This window comes from Falco cherrug, chromosome 15 (assembly GCF_023634085.1).
Source record: "Falco cherrug isolate bFalChe1 chromosome 15, bFalChe1.pri, whole genome shotgun sequence".
Classification (NCBI taxonomy): Eukaryota; Metazoa; Chordata; class Aves; order Falconiformes; family Falconidae; genus Falco; species Falco cherrug.
Genome location: NC_073711.1, coordinates 2135751 through 2155811, shown reverse-complemented (window position 1 = coordinate 2155811; position 20061 = coordinate 2135751). Strand labels below are relative to the sequence as shown.

General features: G+C 44.6%; 1 protein-coding gene across 4 annotated transcripts in view; it reads left to right on the top strand.

Annotated features, from left to right (window-relative positions):
- C15H8orf48 (chromosome 15 C8orf48 homolog) overlaps positions 1 to 20061 on the top strand; it is a 114309-nt gene that overhangs the window by 63077 nt on the left and 31171 nt on the right. For all 4 annotated transcript variants that reach the window (XM_055727121.1, XM_055727120.1, XM_055727123.1 and 1 more), the window contains 5 exons: positions 3756 to 3843; positions 4057 to 4197; positions 5037 to 5201; positions 12841 to 12929; positions 17902 to 18010. The gene's annotated coding sequence lies outside the window, so the exon portion shown is untranslated. The remainder of the gene's footprint in view (positions 1 to 3755; positions 3844 to 4056; positions 4198 to 5036; positions 5202 to 12840; positions 12930 to 17901; positions 18011 to 20061) is intronic.

The following is a 20061-nucleotide window of genomic DNA, read 5'->3' as shown; positions in this document are numbered from 1 at the left end:
TTCTACAGTAAAGTTATATGGTGGTTTTCGTGATTATATGTCCATGATGTGATTTTTGGCACAGGAAGACACAATTTATGCATATTCATGATAACAGAGAAAGAAGATTTTCATGTATTTAGGCTTGAGTTCGCATCTGAGGCAACTGGTAAATCTGTATGATGTTTTGGGTGTGAGCTTGCATCAGTGCTTGAGTCCAAAGTCCCCTTGTATCACACTGTTTCCACTCAAACGTACACCCCGGCACGGCTTTTGGGAGCTTTGGGGCGTGCTGAGGGAGAGCCTTCGGGTGCCTGCTGTTGACTGAAGGGTTTAAAGCAAGGACCTCCTCTCAGTGAGGATGGGCCAGGCTGAGCCCGTGGGTGAGGATGAGGATCGCATCAGTTTCATGGTGCTTTCACAAGAGCCCAGGCCGGGCCCAAGGCGTTAGGTCTTCCAGGAAGGGCACAACAGTGGATCAAGGAGAAAATGAGATCCTTAGGCTTCAGCCTGCCTTCTAACTGTGCAGGCGGCCATATCTGCTGGACCTACCAGCTGAGCAGCTTGTGGGTAAGTAAGTGTGGGGGCCGTGACAGGTTTTAGCGTTTTTGAACAAACAAAATCCAAACACTTTAGATTTACATGGTTTTTTCCATGCTCTGTCTTACACAAATCAAACCCTCCAAGGACAGATACCCTGAAAGTTTTGCCTCCCTCTTGCACTTTGCCCATCTTGTAGGACTTGTCACACCACGCCACACGTTCCTCACTTGCAGCCGTGTGGGTGGCTGCTGGTGCAGACCAGCCGGAGAGATGGTGGAGCCACAGGTGCAGATAGGAAGGCTGTGTAATCACCAGGGTAGAAATGTTAGCAGAAGGCAGATGCTAAGCCAGAAGCAGCAACAATGCAGAAATATATTCAGAAAGAGCGAAGGCAAAGGGTAAGGCAGGGGGAAGGTGGGGCATCACCTCAAACAGCGAAGGCAGCAGCAGGTGTCTCTCCTCCTAGTGTGCTGTGCCAGATCAGCCACGGGACACGCTTCTACCTGCCTGTACCAGTCACCAAGAATGCGTGACACCTTTCTGCTGCCATGGGTAGCGTTAGTAATTTATTGAGCTTTCAGGAGTATTTAGAATGGAAAAGAGCACTCATCCCTCATTCCCACATGCCCCCTCCAATATCGGCTGTCACTGGCAATGGGCATGCTGTTAGTCATTTGCTTGGTTCATCTGTTTTGCCTGCTGCTTGGGTTTAACGGAGGCTTTCTGGCTTTAAAAAAGCTCCAGCTATTGGTTTGATGTCAGTGCAGAGGTGGGATCCCAGTGCACAGCACATGAAAATGCCACCTACCTTTTTTTTTTTTAATTCTGTGGTGTGCCATAATGTGGGGTGGCTAAGGTTGGGGAAAAGGGTCATATATGTATGACCTTTATGTATGGCTATATCATTACCTTCAGCCCTTCATTATTCCTGAGCACTGTATATACCTCTGTGCGTTTAATTTCTGCTATTTCTTGGAGTACAATTTGTATTTTTGGTGTGACTGCATCTGTATCTGTTTGTGGACTAGACTTCAGAAATCAGTCAGCCTTCTCCTCCCTGTTCCATCTTTGTTGTAGTTCTGTTACAGTCAACTGCCATGAGGTGCAGCAGCTGGGCGATTGGAGAGCTGTTTGTCCCCAGAGAAAAAAGCCCTTTACTGTCACGCTCGGGTTTTGTTCTAGCAGGAGACATGCTCACACACTACACTCAAGTTGCAAGATCCAAGGCTGTCAACTGTCAACTGGCATTTTACCCAGGAGCTGAATTGAAGATATAAAAGTTCAGCCGTGGGTTTGGTTGGGTTTTTTGAGTAATCCAACAGATGAGAACAGAACTGTATAGGACAGTGGCCAGAGAAAGAGAGGGTCGCTGCCACACCGTTACAGCTCGTACCTTATTTATGATATGTTTAGAAAAACCGACTGGGTTGTACCAGTTCATACCAGACCATTGAGTCTGGACTTCATGGAGCAGCGTTGGTAACAGACTCGGTAGCAAGCTTTGTTCCATGCAACAGCTGTCTGTACTGGGAGAAACTGATGTCACTCAGATAATTCTGGCAATCAAGACAGCAATCACTTGCACTTTTTACAAGGGTACATCTTGCAAGGGTATTTTAAGTCCAAGGCCTTGGCCGTATTCCAGAGTGTGTTATTACATGGCACCGTTCTAGGACTCAGATTCATCTGGAGTGTACGATTCTCCTTTCGTTGTCTCTTTCAGGCTGCTATATGCACCGTTGAACAGCTGGCCTGTTCTACCCCGGCGGTGAGACTTTTGTAAGTTGTAAGGCTTGCGCAGCCTTCATTCCTCAGGTCAGAAGGGAGATGGGCGAGTTCAGGCTCTCTGAAGGCAGTTTGGGCTGGAGCAGGTCGATGGTGTCACCACGTCCCCTCGCAGGAGCTCCTGCCCATGAAGCAGCGCTGTGCCGGGGAGGGCTGAGGAGCTGGCGGCGGGTCCTGTCCTGCACTGGGTGGCTGGCATGTGTGGGCAGGAGGCAGAGGCACATGATGGGATCGCTCTGTGCTGCTGTGCTGGTAAGAATCACTAGAGTGATCCTGGGGCTTGGGACGGGCAGGAGGAGCCAACGGGAGTGGCTTTTGATGGGAGTCAAAGCCAAAGCCAAGCTAGGACAGCCTGAGACTACAGCAGGAGCTGCGAGCACGTCACTGCAGTGCCTGCTGTGGCCGGGGGTCTGGGAATACTGTGTCTTCACCTTAAGGGTCTGGGAACTGGAGGGGAGGGAGGAATCTTCTGAGTGACCTGCTGTGTTAGCAGAGAGGTAACCCTGGGGTGTGAAGCTGCCGTTGCGTGGCTGAGCCCTGGGGCTGCGGGGTGATGGAGAGGGGACCTGTGTGACCGAGGGGTGTCAGACCCAGGTCTGCTTTCCAGGGTGGAAGGAGGTGTGAGCTGAGCCCCTCATGAAGTCTCTGGATTAATTTCTGCCTTTTCCAAGGTTGTGGAAAGACGTAGCGGATTTGGGCCTGGGAATACAGAAGCGTTTATCTCAGATACATTTTTTAACATTTAAAATCCCTGTAAAAACTCCAAATGCGGTGGTGAGGTGATGAATGGGGTAGATGTGCAAATCACCGAACCCCATGAAGTTCTGATGCACCGCTGCTGTGTGACTGCCTTTAAATGCCGTTCATACGGGCGTGCATGCACGTGACAGCGAGCAAGGGGAGATGCTGAACTGTAACAGTTCTGTGGACCTGCAGTTTCCCACTGGTTTAAGCATACTTCATCCCCAGTATTTGCTAGCACAGAAATTTCAGTAAACATAACTGCTTGTTCAGCATATCCTAATTGTTTTGGGGACGTGTGTCAGTATGGCATTGATATTAATTACATGTCATTGTTCCTGAATTAAAATGTTCCTATTTACTAACCTCCTTCCTCATTACAGTCCTGAGCCTCTGGAGAGTTTGAAGTTCATCTATTTGTCAAATATGTTCTGTGAGTTAATTCTTCTGTCACCATTATTGGGTCTTTGTAGCCACTGGTAACAGCCCAGGAATTGCCATTTCACTCAGAAATGGGTTGTCTGACCTGACTGTCAAGGATTATGCAAGTAAATAAATGAGCAACTGGAGACATTATATGTCTGTGCTAGGAATACCAAGTCCAATGTCACTGTTATGTTAATAAGTTAATGGACTTTAATAATTTATAATGGTTATAGATAGATGCTCATTATGAAATCAGTTGCTTTGTTTTCTTTTGTTTTTAGTTAACAGCTGCTCAAATACTGAAGAGCCTGACTGTTTTCAAGCTGACAACTACTTAGGACCCAGAACAATTTATTTTCTTAAATAAAGGTAAGCAAGAAGTTATTTTGCCTGAAAAATGTGTCAGATTTTTTAATGTGTCCCATGTTGAAGTGGGATGAAAGGTCAAAACTCATTACAACTTCAGCAAAGCAGAAATCGACATGAAAAGATTCATTTGGTGTTTAATTTGTATAGGCCTTGATTTATCAGAGTGCCTAAATGCACGTTTAATTTTCTGTATCTATAATTTCAACCACTTAGGGTTTTATTGAGTCAAAAAATTGATGAGGTTTCTGGGAGTCTGGTCCTGGAGTGCCTGGGGAATAAACGTGACAAACAACGTGTTTTCCAAGAGTGCCGTGAAGCCGTGGACCTCTACCGCTGGCTGCTCTGCACCACGCAGTAAGTGCCAGGAAGAACCCGTTCCTGAAGGGTTAAGCTGCGCTTTAAATGGCACATGCAAGACTCATTCCAGGCTGCTTGTCTGGAGTGCTTGCAGGGGTGGGTGGCAGCAACATCTGAAAACAGATCTGTTGTCTAAAGCTGTCTAAAGCTGTGTAAAGCTGGTGCTGTCCACAGTCACTTATCTTCTGGATAAAGGAAGGAATCAAACTTTTTTACTCTCGTGTTTAATGTTTTCCTTTATGGAACCTCTGCAGGCCCTTTTCTGTAGTCTTGGGGTTCCCTTTCTCTGCCCTGCTAAATAACATCTGGGTAATGGAGCAACCAACTCGGCTGAAGATTTTTAGATGCTTTCGAATTGTCTTGGTCAATGTTAACCAGGATTTCATTCCCATAATCCCATGGCTGTGCTTGGCAGCTTGTAAATCAGAGATGTACGTCAGTGGGAAGGAGTGGATTCCTTCTGTCTTAATCTGCAGCCTCCTACTTTTATGACCGCTTTGTATCATCAGTCTTTATTTCCATCACAAGGAAAAAATGTCTTCCCCCAGTGGTTGCACCCAGATGAATGTGTTTTATTCTCGGCAAGATCCGAGGAAGGCGATTTACAAGGGTTCTGGGCACTCAGGACGCAGGAGCGCTGGTGCTTTTGAAACATGCGTTGTATATGATGGATGGGGCATATTATCTAAATGCTAATAAATACCGAGCCACAAATTGGCTCAATTTTTCTTCATTCCTCTGCTGCCTGTGGTTGTTGAATGATGCTAAATCTAGCCTCAGACACATCACAGTACGAATTAGTTCTGATTTCTTTCTTTGTTCTTTCTTTCTGGCAGGGCAACATGGATGTGCTGCCTCTGGGCATATTTACATGACAGCCCCGTTGGCTTGCTTCCACCATGAGTGCGTGGTGTGGTTTGGTGTGAGACAGACGAGGTACAAAGCTGGTGTAAATCTCATCTGGCCCAGGACTCCTGAGCATCATTTAAAATGGCCAGTAGGTTTGTGTCTCTGACTAAACTCTGCAGAACTTTCCCATAGGGATGATGTCCCTTCAATGTACGTTTGATCACATACATACGCATCATATAATTTACTCTGTTGGATGAATACTTGCAACAGCATCTTCTGCATCAACTGAAGAACAAATCAATTGTTCTTTTTAGCATTCCAGATTTTAGATTCTTAAAGATAAGCTGATGGATATTGACTTCTTCAATTTTCACTTTGGGCCAAAATTTTAAAAGCAAGTGCAAGACTTCTGCTTAAACAACTTTAAATATACTCCTGCTGCTGGCAGTGCCTGAGCAAAACTGCTGCTGGCAGTACATACCTGGACCTGCAGAACCCCTTATGTCAAGAGTTACAGCAGTTCGCAGGTGGATATGTTGGAAGTGCTGGTGATGTTCACAAGTATGCCTACACATAATTTGCAAATATATCGGAGCTGCTTTTTGAAAATCTGTCCCCAAACTCTGTAAGGCAGAGTTCGTTTGCAATTCTTTGTATTCAAGACATTCTCAGTAATAGCACCTGTTGCTTTTTGGCCAGAAAACAAATAAACAAGCCAGTTTGCACTGATGCTACACATGCGTCCTGCAAGTCTGACATGTTATTCCAAATTAAATAAAAAGAATAAATAAAATTCATGGCTCATAGGCAGCCTCTAGGAAGGCTCTCTGGTACCTTCTGTGAGCTTTTGGGACCGATGCTGACTTTGTAGCGGATGAAAACTTTGAATAACTCAGCACTTCAGTACTCAGAAATAATATGTCCTTTCTTAAAGTCCTGGTTATTAAAGATTCAGAGTCTTTTCAGTCTACTGTGAGATCACTAACAATTTTCCGTCTCAGAGAATTCAGATGTTTGCTAGGTACTTGTGGAAAAAATCCTTGCAATTTAGTGCAGTGGGAATGGCCTGTCTGAAGCAAAGGCAAAATGAACAAATACATATTTAAGATACCCACCACTTTCATATGTTTATTCTGTGAAATACAGCAGCAAATTTTTCCATCAATTGGTTTTTGGTCTTCTACCAACAGACTCCAGAAACTGAATGTACTGAATTTAGCAAGCAGAGGTTATGAGTGACTTCATGACAGTCTGTGCATGGGGGGAACAAGACCTGTTTTTCTCTTCTGGGTGGCAGACAAATGCATAACCTAATCTGAGTTAAAGCAAGACTGAAGGTAGGGTTCTCATTTTTAATGATGCCAGTGATGCATTGCAGGAAACCCTGTCCAGGCATTGCAATTATTTCTTATAACCAGGGTTTCTGGTTGGGCTTACCTTCTAGACTCTGTTCTGTAGCTCAGACAAGTGGTTCTATCAAGGATACAGTTTATACTCTTTGTTACAGATCAGATGGAATGGTTCAATTGGTTCTTTCTGGTTTGAAAACAGAGTCAGTGGTTCTTGTAAATAGTAACAGGCTGCTGTGTGCCATCCTTGCTTAGAGAGTTCTCCCGGGCTTCCTTAGGAAGCTGAGTTATGGTCGGAGATGTACATAAGCTGTGTCAAGAAATTTAGCTATGAGATTGCTGCATTTGTGGTTACCCTGTGGTACAAGTGAGGCGTATCAGGTGGGTGTGTAGACAGAGGATCTACTGGGACATTCCCATAGCCCTTACAAGAGGCTGACTGTTGTGTGCATTTACCCTGGGGAGCGTATGATGGACATTCTGTAAGTGAAACATAAAATACTGGAGGTGGGAGAGATCAATGTCTCCTACTGACTCCTATGGCACTTGTCTGAAAGACATTTTTTAACTTGATAATTCTCTAGCTTATGATATGGATAAGGGAAGACATTTCACATTCTTCACAATTTAGAATCATACGGCCTGGCTCTGGTCCCTAGCAAAACTATCCTCGACTCCAGATGCAGGCTTGCATGGCCTGCGTTTGCTACCTGTGTTTCTGTGTTATTACTGTCATCTGTGTTTGTTTGCTTGTTTAGAGCCAAGTCGGGACTCACCTGACATTGTGGATTTCTTTAGGATCAAGCTCAGCTCTGAGCATCTGGCTTTGGGTTTTTTTTCCATGTTCATCTTTTCTAGAGGAGGCTGATAAAAAGCAATTCAAAGGTGCCCAGTGGGTGCAGAGATACAATATGCCAGCGCTGTCTGTAAACGGTGATGAGACGACCTCAGCAGTCCTGAGGTTTGATCATACTCATCCAAATACATAGACGAGACAATCTTGTTAAATAATTGAAGTGGTATTAAGTTCAGGCCTCTCACATTTAGTGCTTTTCAACTCTCCTGCCACTTATTTCATTGCTCTTTGCAGAGAAATTACACTTTTCTAGTTTTAGCATTTGTTCTGCTCTGTGCCACTGGCTCCCAGCAGCTTCTGCAGACCTCTCGACCTCCCTGTTGCAGCTGGTAATATCATGACTTGTTTCCATGGAGACCAGAATAAAGTGATAAATAAATGTGGCTGGGAATAGCAAGCTTTCACCTTCTGTCACTGGGATAAAAAGAGGGGGAACCATGGCCTAACTGTGTAGTTACACCAAGAAGAGGGGAGAGCCCCCAGTGCCCTCCTCTTCTCCCTCCTTCACCCAGAGCCACAGCAATGTGCGCGGTGCTGGCGCTGCTGGCTTTGCATCCCCTCAGCATCCCCAGGGGGATGGGTGAGCGAGCCCCAGCCCACGGGTGGTCCTTCACCGCAGCTACTACTGAGAAACCAGCGTATTGGGTGCATCTTCCATCCCTGCTGTGGTGCCTTGACACGGTAGGGGCAGCGTTTATTTCAGGGTATGCTTCGTTTCACTGACTGACACTGAAGACCATGAGCTGGGCAATGTACATTTAGATGACACGAGTGAAAATATCCATGCTGCTTTCCTTTGATGTGGCTGATGGAATTGTAGACTGGGAGCCAGAAAAACTCAGCTTTTGATCCCAATCATGTTGCTGAGCTGCTGTGTGATCTTGAAAGATCATTTCTTGTTCGTCTCTTATGCTTTACTGATGAGGTTGTAACGCTTTTGGAGCAGGAAACTTCTTCCTGAGGATAGTTTATATGCTGTCTGTCCCAGGGATGGCTTTGTCATGATTACAGTTTCTAGGTGAATCATAATAATAAAAAAATAAAGTTCAGGAGTGCTCCTCGAGGCCGGTATTGTGTTTCATTCTCCCACATACATCCGGTTACAGGTCCTGCAGGGCGTAGTGAGGACTGCCAATGAACATGGGTCTTCCAAAACTGCCCTGACAATGAAAATGGAAAACTGCTCTCAGGCTACTCCTTGTTTGTTTTTTTTTTTTTTCTGCTTAGAGGGAAGTTGTTCTCAGAATAAATGGCTTTTCTTATCGGAGGATTCAGTCTAACCTCACCCCTGATGAGTATTTTCTCCCATGGTAGAGTAGGTGAATTTTGTCAGGCTGAATGCCATTGTTTAAAGATGTGGTAGGGTCAGTCCAAAAATTCTAACCCCAGATCCTCCTCACCTCTAGTGAAATGAAAAGCTGAAACCAGATCTGAGTGCTGGGGTGGTTCAGCTTCAAAATAAATTAAAGAATAAAATTCAGAATGTCCAAATTGGGAGTGGAAACTTCAAACTGTGTCAGATCTGAATTGTAACCTGTTCATGCTTACTTTACTATCAGCTCCTTTCTGTCTTGTCACATTTATTAATTACTGCAACTATCATGTTCGTCTGTAAGCAGTCAGTCTTTTCCAGGCCTTGTTATTACTCATTACTTGAATCACTCTCTCTTTATCTTGTTTGATTCTGCTGGGAGACCCAGGCAATTTTCCAAGGCTGTGAGCACAGGATTGTGTAGAAATCATTGCCTGGCATTGATGCTTCAGCTGAAGATGCTCTCTCTTGTGATTTACCAATAAACCAGCGAGACATTTTGCTGCTAGCAGCCTTATACTGCTGAAAATTGTTTTTCGGGTGAGATGGTAAATTATGGTCTTTCACTTTCTGTAGACATAGCTGTTTGATAGCTGTAGTTTTGGTGTCTTATGTAGTCAAACGGAAAGTCCCCTGTACTTTCCCTCCCTCATGTTAAAAACCCAGTTGTTTGGTGTTCTGTGTTTCACAGAAGTGGCTGCATTTCATTAGGACATGTATGTGCAGTGTAGATGGGGGGGGAAAGCTTGGCACAGCAGAAAATACCATCTTTCTTCTCTTCTCATTACACAGGCAAGAAGAATATGTGCGCCACCGATGTGCTGAGTATTACATTGCGAGGCATTGCTATGACCTGTGTACGTGCCTGGTTTTATATACTCCAGTCTAGTTCTTCCGAGATTTACATTGCTACTGGGATACAAGTCTTATGGCTGAAGGGACGCTGAAGGGAACGGTCCCTTCCATAAGCCTTTGGTCCTCTGACGTTTGTCCTGTGGCGCTGCCTTATGCACTATGGGTCCCCCATTTTTGGTTGTCTGAACAGTTCTGTGTTAGCGCTTTACTGCGAGTGAACACTTATTTCTCTCTCGTACCCCTGTGGTTCCTTCCTTTAGTATTTGCTGGCTTTATCTTTAGGATCCCTCTTAACTGTAAGTTCTGAAATGGGCTTCTGATTGACCATCACCAATGAATGCCATTTAAAAAATACCAGAATTATGCTTGAACTCTCATCTGTCCTTCTTTTTGCTCCGATGGGACTGAATACCTAATTGTAAAGAAGTAAGAAAAATGAAAGGAACTGTTCTGTCCTTTCTAGAATCCTGTTTGACAGTCCAGTTATCCTCAAGAAGAAAGGACTGTCCTAGTGCAGTCCCAGAGGATAAGGATTAACAACCCTGGAAGCAGTGAAAGAAGATTCACACTGATGTGAAGAAGACAGATGCATGTGTAGTTCAAGTTCATCTTGGCAGAGTCATGCTGAAAATGCCAATTCAACAATTTTAATGCTGGCAGGAAAAGAAATGTATGAGGGGGCTGGGTAAGTGATGGCTCATTGCAGCTCAGCAGGAGCTACGGCAGGGAGGCTGCGCTCCCCCACAGCCCCACACGCCCAGGGTGGCTCTTTTGTGCGAGTACAATCAAGGTGACAAAGGACACCAACCCAGAGATGATCGTTCAGCTTGGGCTCTTGCAGCTGGGTGGTGAGAGAGATGTGAGCTGAGATGTTTTTGCCTCAAGCAACACGGTGTATCGATGGCGCAGGCGAAGGTGCAGCCATACCTGCATTCCCTTGGAGCTCGGTGCTGATGGCCAGGCAGCGGCAGCAGCACTGAGCCGTGCGGGCTGCACCGTGCGCTTCAGAAGGGAGGTGGACACGGCAGGAGAAAGCTAGTGCTGGAAAACACTTCAGTCTCAGTGGTTCATTGGAACCCGTCTCCTGTGAACATTCATCTCTCAGGAGTTTGGTCCTAGATTTGATCTTTGTGGTCACAAATGTAGTGTAAATGTTGGTCCTTCTTCGCTCTTCAATCACACCCATCAGAGCTCTGTCCCCGACTTAGCACCAGGCAGGGGTCTTGTATACAATTGCCTGGTACCCGTTTGTCACATCGTTGTAGTATTCACAGGCTTTTCTAGTGTTGTAACATTTGGATGTAGCCTCTGTGGAAATTCCTCAAAGGCTTAATGTCTGTGAGTCTAGAATCCTTAGCAGGATTTCAAGAGGGATTATGTCCTATGGGAAAGTGTCAGCATTTCATCTTACAAGCAGCTTAGGAAAGGAAAGCATCGCGCTGCTTTCTGTCTGGTTCAGATTTTTTCGGCTTTCTGCATTGGGAATATGGACAGCAGTAGTCTTTGCTTGTAAAGTAAAGGAGGATATGGCCATGTTAGAAATTCTCCATGGTTTTGATACGCTGCCAGCAGTTTCTCGGAGGTGCCCAGGTGAAACAGTGGAAATGGTGCTTTTTAACAGAGGATCTTGGAATGCACTGAGTGAAGCAAATAAAAGACATTTCTGGAATGATTCTTCCTGTTGAAAATCAATGGAAGACACGCTGAAAATAGTGAAATGAGGAGGGTCTTGCAAAGTAGAAAAAGCTGTAGGAGCCCTTTCTTGGAGCAAATGTGTCAGTGAAGTACCCTCACTGCCGTCACCCACCACTCCCTCTGCCTCCTGGAGAGACAGGCTGGGGTGCCGGCCCCGCAGCACGGCCACCTCACCCACCAGCCAAAGGACTGGCTGTGGAGCCAGGACACACCTGAGTGCGCAGAGCAGCGAAGGAGCAGAGAAGAGAAAATGAACCTCATCACACTGAGTCCCTGGGTGGTGACAGGGCAGTGAACAGCATTGGTTTTTACCACGTAACTTAGATCTTGCCCAGCTGCTCAGTGAATGCTATTGCAAGGCTGACGGTAAAGAGCAAGCTGGAAGCGTATAATTAATTCCCTTCTGGAGAAGAAACATTGCTGGTTATTAGGATTTTTATTTTTTTTTTAGTAACTGGCACACCCTAACCATCTTACAGAGTGGAAGGGGATGAAAATCTAAGCCAAAGGTGGGACAGCTTAGTTCTGGGGTGTTGGACACCTGCTGGATGCAGCAGAGCAGGAAACCCAAGTGCTTTTATAAAGCAAGTTTCTATACTGATGGTAAAAGAGAGGAAGGTTCAGGTGAGGCTTTCAGCAGTTCTGCATTGGTGACTTCAATCTGGGTTATTTTTTATGCAGAAAGGATCCATCAAGGCACTCAGAAGCAAAAACATTTTGACTGAATATAATTAGGAAAATGGCTGGTGTTGGAAAAGACTGAAAACGCATTATGTGTGTATGTATTCAGGGGAAGCTTTGTCACTCAGTATGTTTGAAATCGCAGTTAGTCTCCTGAGTCTAATGGAAAAGCAGTTTGCATCTGGGAGAAAGCAAGAAGGCTATCCCAAAGAAGGAGCCTTGTAAGAGGCAGTAGCCAGTCTTTGTATCTGTTGCAGGGTCTAATTTTCATCAGTGGCCGATTGCAGTTCATTTGTGAAACAGCTAGCACACTTCGCTCCAGAGGCGCGGGGCTCCTGCAAGTGGGCATGCAGGATAATGGGATTCTGTCTCCACAAGGAACATCATGCCTTGATTTTGAAATTTAAAACAGGATTTTAGCAGTTGAGTAAAACCAGGGGGTTTTGTTGTTGTTTTGATTAACAGTGGTCCCTTTACAATGTAACTTTCTGGAGCTGGAAAATGTTTCCTTCCCCTTTTGTTTTGCCATGAACACATAAACATTCATAAAGTCATTCTCTCTCTGCTTTGCACAACATTCCATGAGCCTGAAGGGTTGCCCAGGCAGCAAAAATTCCTTGCATATGTTATCATAATCTCCAGTTTGGTTGTTGTTTAACACATCTTGCTTTTACAGGTTTTGCATCTTAATCCGAGATGATTTTCTTGCCCTATCACGGACTGTTAACAATTTTTTTTCTTCTGCTTTACACAAGTTACATGCATTTACTTTTGCAAAACTAACTTTCCAATCTAACTCTGTCGAAGAGTTTATCATTGCAGCTACTTGATGTTTCATAGATAACAGACATGGTGGGGAAATCTGTGGAAGCACAACACCTCTGCTAGGCAAGCTCTGCCCCAAAAGACAGCATGAAGCATAATAAATACAGTTCCTTCTCCTGTTTCTCAAAAGAGTCTCTTCATTAAGGTACTGATCTTCACTAATCTCTCATGTGGCTATTTAACACAGGTTTGTCTGCATTGATTTTCTTCTGCAGATCACTTCAGCTCTTGCACACTTTGAACCCATCTTGTGTGCTTGACATGGTTTGTTGCCTCTGGATATATTGCAGGACACAGCAAGCTGGTGAGTCTCTGAAGCCAATTTTTTTACATTTGAACTTGCTAGGTCACCTCTTATTATAAGACTGACAGGCAAGGGCAGCTTCTAGCTGAGATAATTTGTAAACTTCTTGCTGATTTCTTCCCAAGTGTCATAATGAAGCATCTGTGAACAGATCATTTCTGGGATCTGCAGCTGGACTGGCTTGTAGGTGACAGCCAAAAAAATCTGTCCCTACAGAAACAGAATTTGAATTGTCTGCTGTAGGTCAGCTCTGTTCTCAAGTATAACTTAAAATAAAGCTGGTATGGAACAGAGCAGGCAGAATGCATTCCTGTGTCTGTGGCAAGCTTTGCTGATGTATTGAGATGAATTAATTTTTAATACCATCAACAGAGCTGCTGGAAATCATGCTAATCTCCATGACTGTCTTATACTTAATATGGGAGATTTTGGCTTTGATTCAGGATGACTTGTTACTGCAACAGAGGTCTCAGTGCACAGGAGCACAAAACTAGGCAGAAACAAGTAATTGGTGATGTTGACAGGTTGGGAGCGGTGTGGGGGCAGACGAGCCCATCGCCTGCCCGAGGGAGCATGTGGGGAGCAGCCTGCTCCTGCCCCAGGGGCTGTCTGCATCACAGGCTGGAGAAGCGCTAGGATGCCTCCAAGTCTCCATCACTCCAAACTGCAGAAAACTTCGAGTCAGTATTTACATTCAGTTGGGTTGCCTCAGTGCCAAATTGATGTCAGAGAGAAAACAAAAATGGTTAAGGAATTTGAAGGATTGACTTGGAGAGGTGGTTAAAATTGTTCAACATGCATCGTTTGCCTTAAGGGCAAACTGGGAGGATATGGCTAGGAAGTAAAGAATTAGGAGGCTAAGAAGACAAAGGAGAGACAGGCTGTTAGTGGGAGTTGTGGAGGAGCCACTGGGGTCAGTGAATAAATTAAACAGCAGGAAAATAGACAAAGTGTGTTCTGTTCCCAGCACTGAAACTGATTTCTGGAATGATCTTGAACAAGTTACTTAAGTTATTTGGCTGTCACTTTTCTTGCACAGTGCTGGAAACTTGATTTCTTGTTGCCTACTAAACAGTTTTTAGGTGGAGCCCTGAAGCCACATTGTTCTCCAAGAATGTACAGTTGGATTGTTGTTGCTGAGTCGTCTCCTCCAATTCTAACACAAGAATTTAATTAAGAGTCTTTTCTCTGTACTGTAAATATTTGCCCTCTCTGCTGAAAAAATTAGTTACGGTGATAATACATGAGATGCTTTGAATTCTGTGGATGAAGAAGTATTGATATATGCTAGTATCATGTTTTAAAGTGACCAAATGTTTAAAATTTGTCAAGATTGTCATACACAGCAAACACAAGGTGTTGTACTAAAGTGTGTCTAGACACACTGCTGCTAAATGTAAGAATACAGCTCTTGTTGCAATTACATAGCCAGGGGTTTTAGCAAGGAGTATGTCAATAAAATATTGAAAGTTAAATACCAGGTGAAAATGCAGGCTCATGAGATCCATTAGGTGGAGATCACGTCCCTGACAAGGTGCTGATGCTGGGAATCAGTGGTTGGTGCACTTGAGATTACAATGGTAGAGAGTAATCTTGAGAGATGCAACAGCAATCCTTTCCTGTTTGCTCGCTGAGATTCTTGGTAAGGTCAAGAAGGTGGAAGGACAGCAAATGCAGGACATTTGTTTCCCCTTGTGTTTCAGTGCACAAGGTGCACGATTGCTGAGCTCTGTCTAGCTGGCATCCCCCTGCTTATGAGAAATAAGCATTTAGAAAACAAGACAGAGAAGGAATGCAAGCATATGTGCATTGTACAAGCCATAACAGTTACCAACGAGTGTTCAGAAAAAAGCCTGAAGAGTATCCCAGAGCACTGCGGAGGTTAACGCACTGCCTGAAGCTGTTGCTGCAGACTTTCCAGGAGAGAATGATTTTTATGGGCTAAAATCAGCAGCTGTATGTCACCCGTCTGTGTGACTGTCAAATGAGCACTGCTGTCTCTTGAAGCTGAATTTTCTGAGGTGACCAAGCTGGTACAGAACTGGTGAAGGTCCATGTTTACAGCAAGCCTCTGTGGGACTGACATGTTGTTTAAGGTGTCTTAAATAGGGACAGCAAGGTGCTAGGAGAGACTCTGTGCCAGGCTGAGCAGCAGTGAGTGGTTTTTTTTGCAGCAGGCAGATTCAAAATCTTTCCAGTCACTGTAGACAGAGTAGTCATGGGTAGTCATGGATATGTCAAAATGTTAAGCTCATTATTTCATATTTAGGTAGGGTTCAAAAATGTAGTTCATAAAACCAATGCAAAATAATATTATTCTCTAACTGGAGTGTCAGCACTGGAGAGCCAGCTGACTTCTACCCCAGGGTCTGATGCACCAGCATGTTTTGCACCATGTGTACCACTGTATCAGACATCTAGGGGTACATCTGTGATAATCATCACCTCTGAGTCTCATAGCAGGAGGATGAGGTCCCTTAGGTATAAGTGGAAGCAATCAAGGGATCTGAAAATACCAGACTGAATCTTTTCAGTGATTCATTAGCTTCTGTATGGTTTGCACATTCCAAGAATGATCTCCAGGGTCCCTGCTCTATAAGTCAGTATCTTGGGCTTAACATTCTATATGAACAGCTAGACTCCCATCTGAACGGTATGTACACCTGAGGGTTTCATTAAAAAGTTAGCTTTTGCAGCCTCACCATGTCAAGCAGTTCAGTGTTCTCCAGCAGGCTGATAGATGTGTGCATGTGCCTGTGTATAAACAGGGACTGTAGGTGAGGTTATCCACATTTCCATCTCAAAACCTAGGACTGGTTTTGAGCTGCAGGGTTTTCTTTGTTCCTAGTTCTTCAGATGACCACATTAATCCTGTTCACTGCAGTCTCAATACAAACTGGTTTGTGGGAGAGGAGGAGACTTGCCAGTTCCAGGACAAATGTACTTCAGAGTGTATTCACACCATTGAAAAGTAGGTGAGTATGTAAAGTTTTCAGTAGGGCTTACTTTTTCTGCATCTGTAAGGTTGTTCTGTATGCTCCAGACACCTTAGCGCTGTCTATGCAAATGGTGAGTCAAGTCTTGAGATGCTCAAGAGATATTTGTATTCAGAAGCTGGGATCTTTCCCGTATTTGAAACTTACCCTGTAGTCTCCTGGATCATCAGCAGGGCTGAGCCCCGAGGCTTTCAGCACCATGCCACGGTGCTGATGTAAATCCCAGGGCTGGTGGTGTTACTGTACTGGGGACAAATGTGTTCTGAAGAATATCTAAATCTGTCAGTGCGATGCCTCAATGCCTTTTTGTTAGCAATAACACGCAGCAGAAGAAAGCTTGTCAAAATTATTTGCATGCCTCTCAATGTTTTGTTCCACTGAAAATGTTACAAAATATAACCCAGTGAAGCTAGACTTCTCATCACTAGTTGTCTACTTTTAAAGATGTTTAAGACATGAATTATGTGATCAATGTAGTTTGCTACAAAGGGAATAAATGCACCCACTGAGGCTGATGTGCTGCTCAGCAGTACTGTAGCTAGAGCTCAGGAAACAGGATGGGGCTCACTCAAGGAAGCAGAAAGGAAAGGAGAGCAACGGGAGAGAAGAAGAAAATGGAAGCAATTCCAACCTTTCCTAAGGACTGGAACAGGGAGGAATATGTTTAAGAATCTCCATTATCATTTAGTCTAGACATGATTTCTTTTTTGCTTATTGCTTCCAGGATCAGGATGAATAGTTTAAGTAATTAGTTTAAAGAGTCTGGATCAATAACTAGTTAAACAAACAATTGTATTCTTGTTTCAAAGCACAGATTTAGTTTTAACTACTTCTGGAAGGTCTTTAGCAATTTGGCTGGGCTTAGTGGTGCTGATAGTGTGCTTTTATATGTTTTTGGTGGCTTTCTTTTTTTACCCCTGTTCTTTTTTTTAATAATATGTCAGAGGAGGGAAATGGCAACCACAGAAGAAAGTCTACTCTTGAGCATGCTGGTGAAGGATACCGATCAGGAAGACAATGGACTGCAGGGGGTTTAGAGTAGATATTGAAGTTTCTGTAATACTTTAAACTCAACCAATCCTTCAGTGCTTGTTAACTATTTGATCCACATGAAATGGCAACTTACAATGCACATATAAAAGCCTCTGTACTGCTGCTCTTTGCTCCTTCCTCCTCCTTTACTGTCAGACTCAGTGAAGTGCTGAAGTAGCTTGCCTAAGGCTATGGATACAATCGATTAGGAGGTTGTAATTAGGAGTCTTAGCCTGCTGGTCATTCTTTTGGTCTGTCTTATCGTGATTTTTCAGAGGAAGAGCCCATCTGAGGTGCTCTTCAGAAAATCCAGGTCAAGATTTTCAGCTCCTAGAAATCTAGGAAACTTAATGTCTAGTCTTAGATTTGGTATTTCAATCCATGTCTTATCAAACCAACATGAAGATGCACCACACTGTGATCATACTGAAACGCAGTAGAGGATCTGATAAAGGAGCAATCCTATAATCTTGAAGAGATAGCCTTTTAGATTCTCCATTGCATATTTTACATTGGTATTTGGTATGTCATGAAGCCCAAAGCATACCCTGCCAGTGAGATCCATAACCAGTCCTTTGGGTTAGCATTCTCAGGCCTTTCACTTCTTAGATATTCATGGAAAGTAGATTTTTCTATTGCATGTCAAGAAAAGACCATGTTTCTTATTAAGGGTGGAATGGTAATATGTCATTTATAAGAATCTTCCATAAGCTTCTAGCAAGGCAAAAAGGTATCTTCAATTTTTGTGATTTTTTTTTTCCTTTTTTTTTTTTTTTTCCCTTCCTTTTTGGAAGATTGGAAATTTGTTACTTTACTTTCCAACTTCAAGCAATATTCCCTGCACACACGTTTTGTGGATCATTATATTCTGTGGACTGTTTTAAGGGGACGCGGTGTGCTTGAAGGCTTGACTTCCCTACACTCTGTCTTCTTTCCTTTTTAAGGTACCTGCAACTGAAAACGTTTCTGGTTGGTGCATGCTGACACATGCAACGCGGCGCGTCTGCCTGTTTACGCGGAGGAGGCGAGCAGAGAGTGGGGCAGGAAGAACAGGTAACAGATGTACAACATTTCTTACACGCTTCTCTACTATTAATATAGGCTGCAAGAGAAGATACTGTGAAAAGGAAGATCCAGGTCTAGGGGTGGGAAAGGGAAAACACATTTTAAACCAACTCCAGCTGCTTTGACCTACTGCATATTTACTTACTGTTCAACACAGGGAGAGTGAAAATAGAAGCCTGAATTGCCGCAAAGGGTTTTCCCTCTGTAGGAAGGCTATTTTCTGCCTCTTCAGCGTGCCAAGATACAGGGCTGTCAGACCAAGCAGAGGGGCTTACACGGCCAGGCAGACCAACGCTGGGCTAGACTTTCAGACCCAGACGTGCAGCCACTTGTTTGTGTCTGGTAGGCACAGAAGTCTTGCTCTCTGCGCAGGCTTTGTGGCAGAGTTTTGTGTTGTGTAAGGCTGGAGAGAGACATCTGAAAACAAAGTGCACCCCAGGGGAGCTCGTGCTGCCGAACCGTCGGAGATGAGTTGGCAGCACACCAGCCCCCAGAATAACGAGACTGAAAATGAGCTCTGACAGGTTAGATGTAATGCTGCAGGGCCCACTGTGCTAGATACCAGCTTCGGTGCTGGCGTGCGGAGGGATTTCAGCTGCGATAGCTTGCACAGGGAGAAGTACTCGTCCCACTGTAGGATGGGAGCAGCAACCTCCTTGAGTGCCGGGACCTCTCCGAAGGCTGGATACAGGAGGCCGTGTTCTCCGAAGCAGGGGTTGGTAGTGAATGCCTCCGCCAAGGGCAGCAACAGGAACAGGTACAGGGCAGCCCACGGGCAGCATGCTAGAGCCCTGGCTTTTCCACGGTGGGACTGAGAGCTTAAGGTTTAGGTTGTTCGGGAAATCCCATTCTAGCTCCAACCCCCATCAGTCCCTGAATCCTGCATCCCATTCTAGCTCCAGCCTACATCAGTCCCTGATTCCTGCCAAATGGATACACCTGGCTTTCTGTGTGTACGACCTTTAGTCCTGAAATAAATTGACATGGGCAAACAGGGACTAAAATGAAACTGCTGAGCTCTGGGACAGCTCTAGAGGTGACTATGCAAACCCAGGAGAGGGTGTGGGTGGAAGTGCACTGCCCAGTGGGTGTTTGGACAGAGGATTACAGCACAGCTAATGTTGTAAATTTGGATAAAGCGTGTTGGCAGAGCTGTGTTTTGACAGGAGCTCACCATGTCCAAGATGATAAAGCAGAGTTGGAAGGAAATGGTTCTGAAATGGTGAACTACTGCCAGACCTGTGTAATGAGAAATATCTGTCAGCTTTTCCATGCACACTGTATTTATGCACTTAAACACTGACTTCACTAGTAAATTTGTAAAAAGCCTACTCCAGTGGAAAACTGAGCCCTGATTACTGTGCCAGTGTATTCCTCGCTCAGAACTTAAGAAAAGAATTCCAAACCCTCCAAGTCTCTTCCAGAATTGAGAAGAATTTAAATACGTGACCCAAATACAGCTCGGTTCCAAGCAAAGCAGCGGTTTAGCTTGCCAGGTGGGGTGGCTGTGTTAGATACTCTCCAGAACAGGGTCCCAACTGCACGAAGAAAAGCTGGGATGTGGGTGATCCAGACTGGGATGATCCAGTATGGCTGTGTTCTCACAGACTGGCTTTTCTGCAGAGAGGAGGCAGAGGGAGAGCAGGGCTTGAGAAATCCTTTTGTTCCCTTTGCTGAAGAGTTCTGCCTGCATGCAAGCTAGAGAAAAAAAGTAAAGGTTGGAGTTGGTGTCCTGAAGGAGTGTTGACTGCAGCGTGGACTGCATGGGACTGAGGGAGGGTGAGGGACAACAGGAGACTGTTGTGTTCTCTTGGTGGGAAAATAAAGGATGTGAGAATGGTACTGCTATGCTTCCACAGCACCAATGCAGCTTGTAGCACAAGTCTGGATATTTCAAGACTTAGCTAAAGGATTAGGAACCTTATTTTTAATGACTTCTACCCCACTCAGCCTTCTGACAATCATCTTGAACTTGAGCTTCATGAAGTTGTTGTGACTCTTCCCAGGAGAAATTTAATTTACAGCGAGCCCTTAGTGTT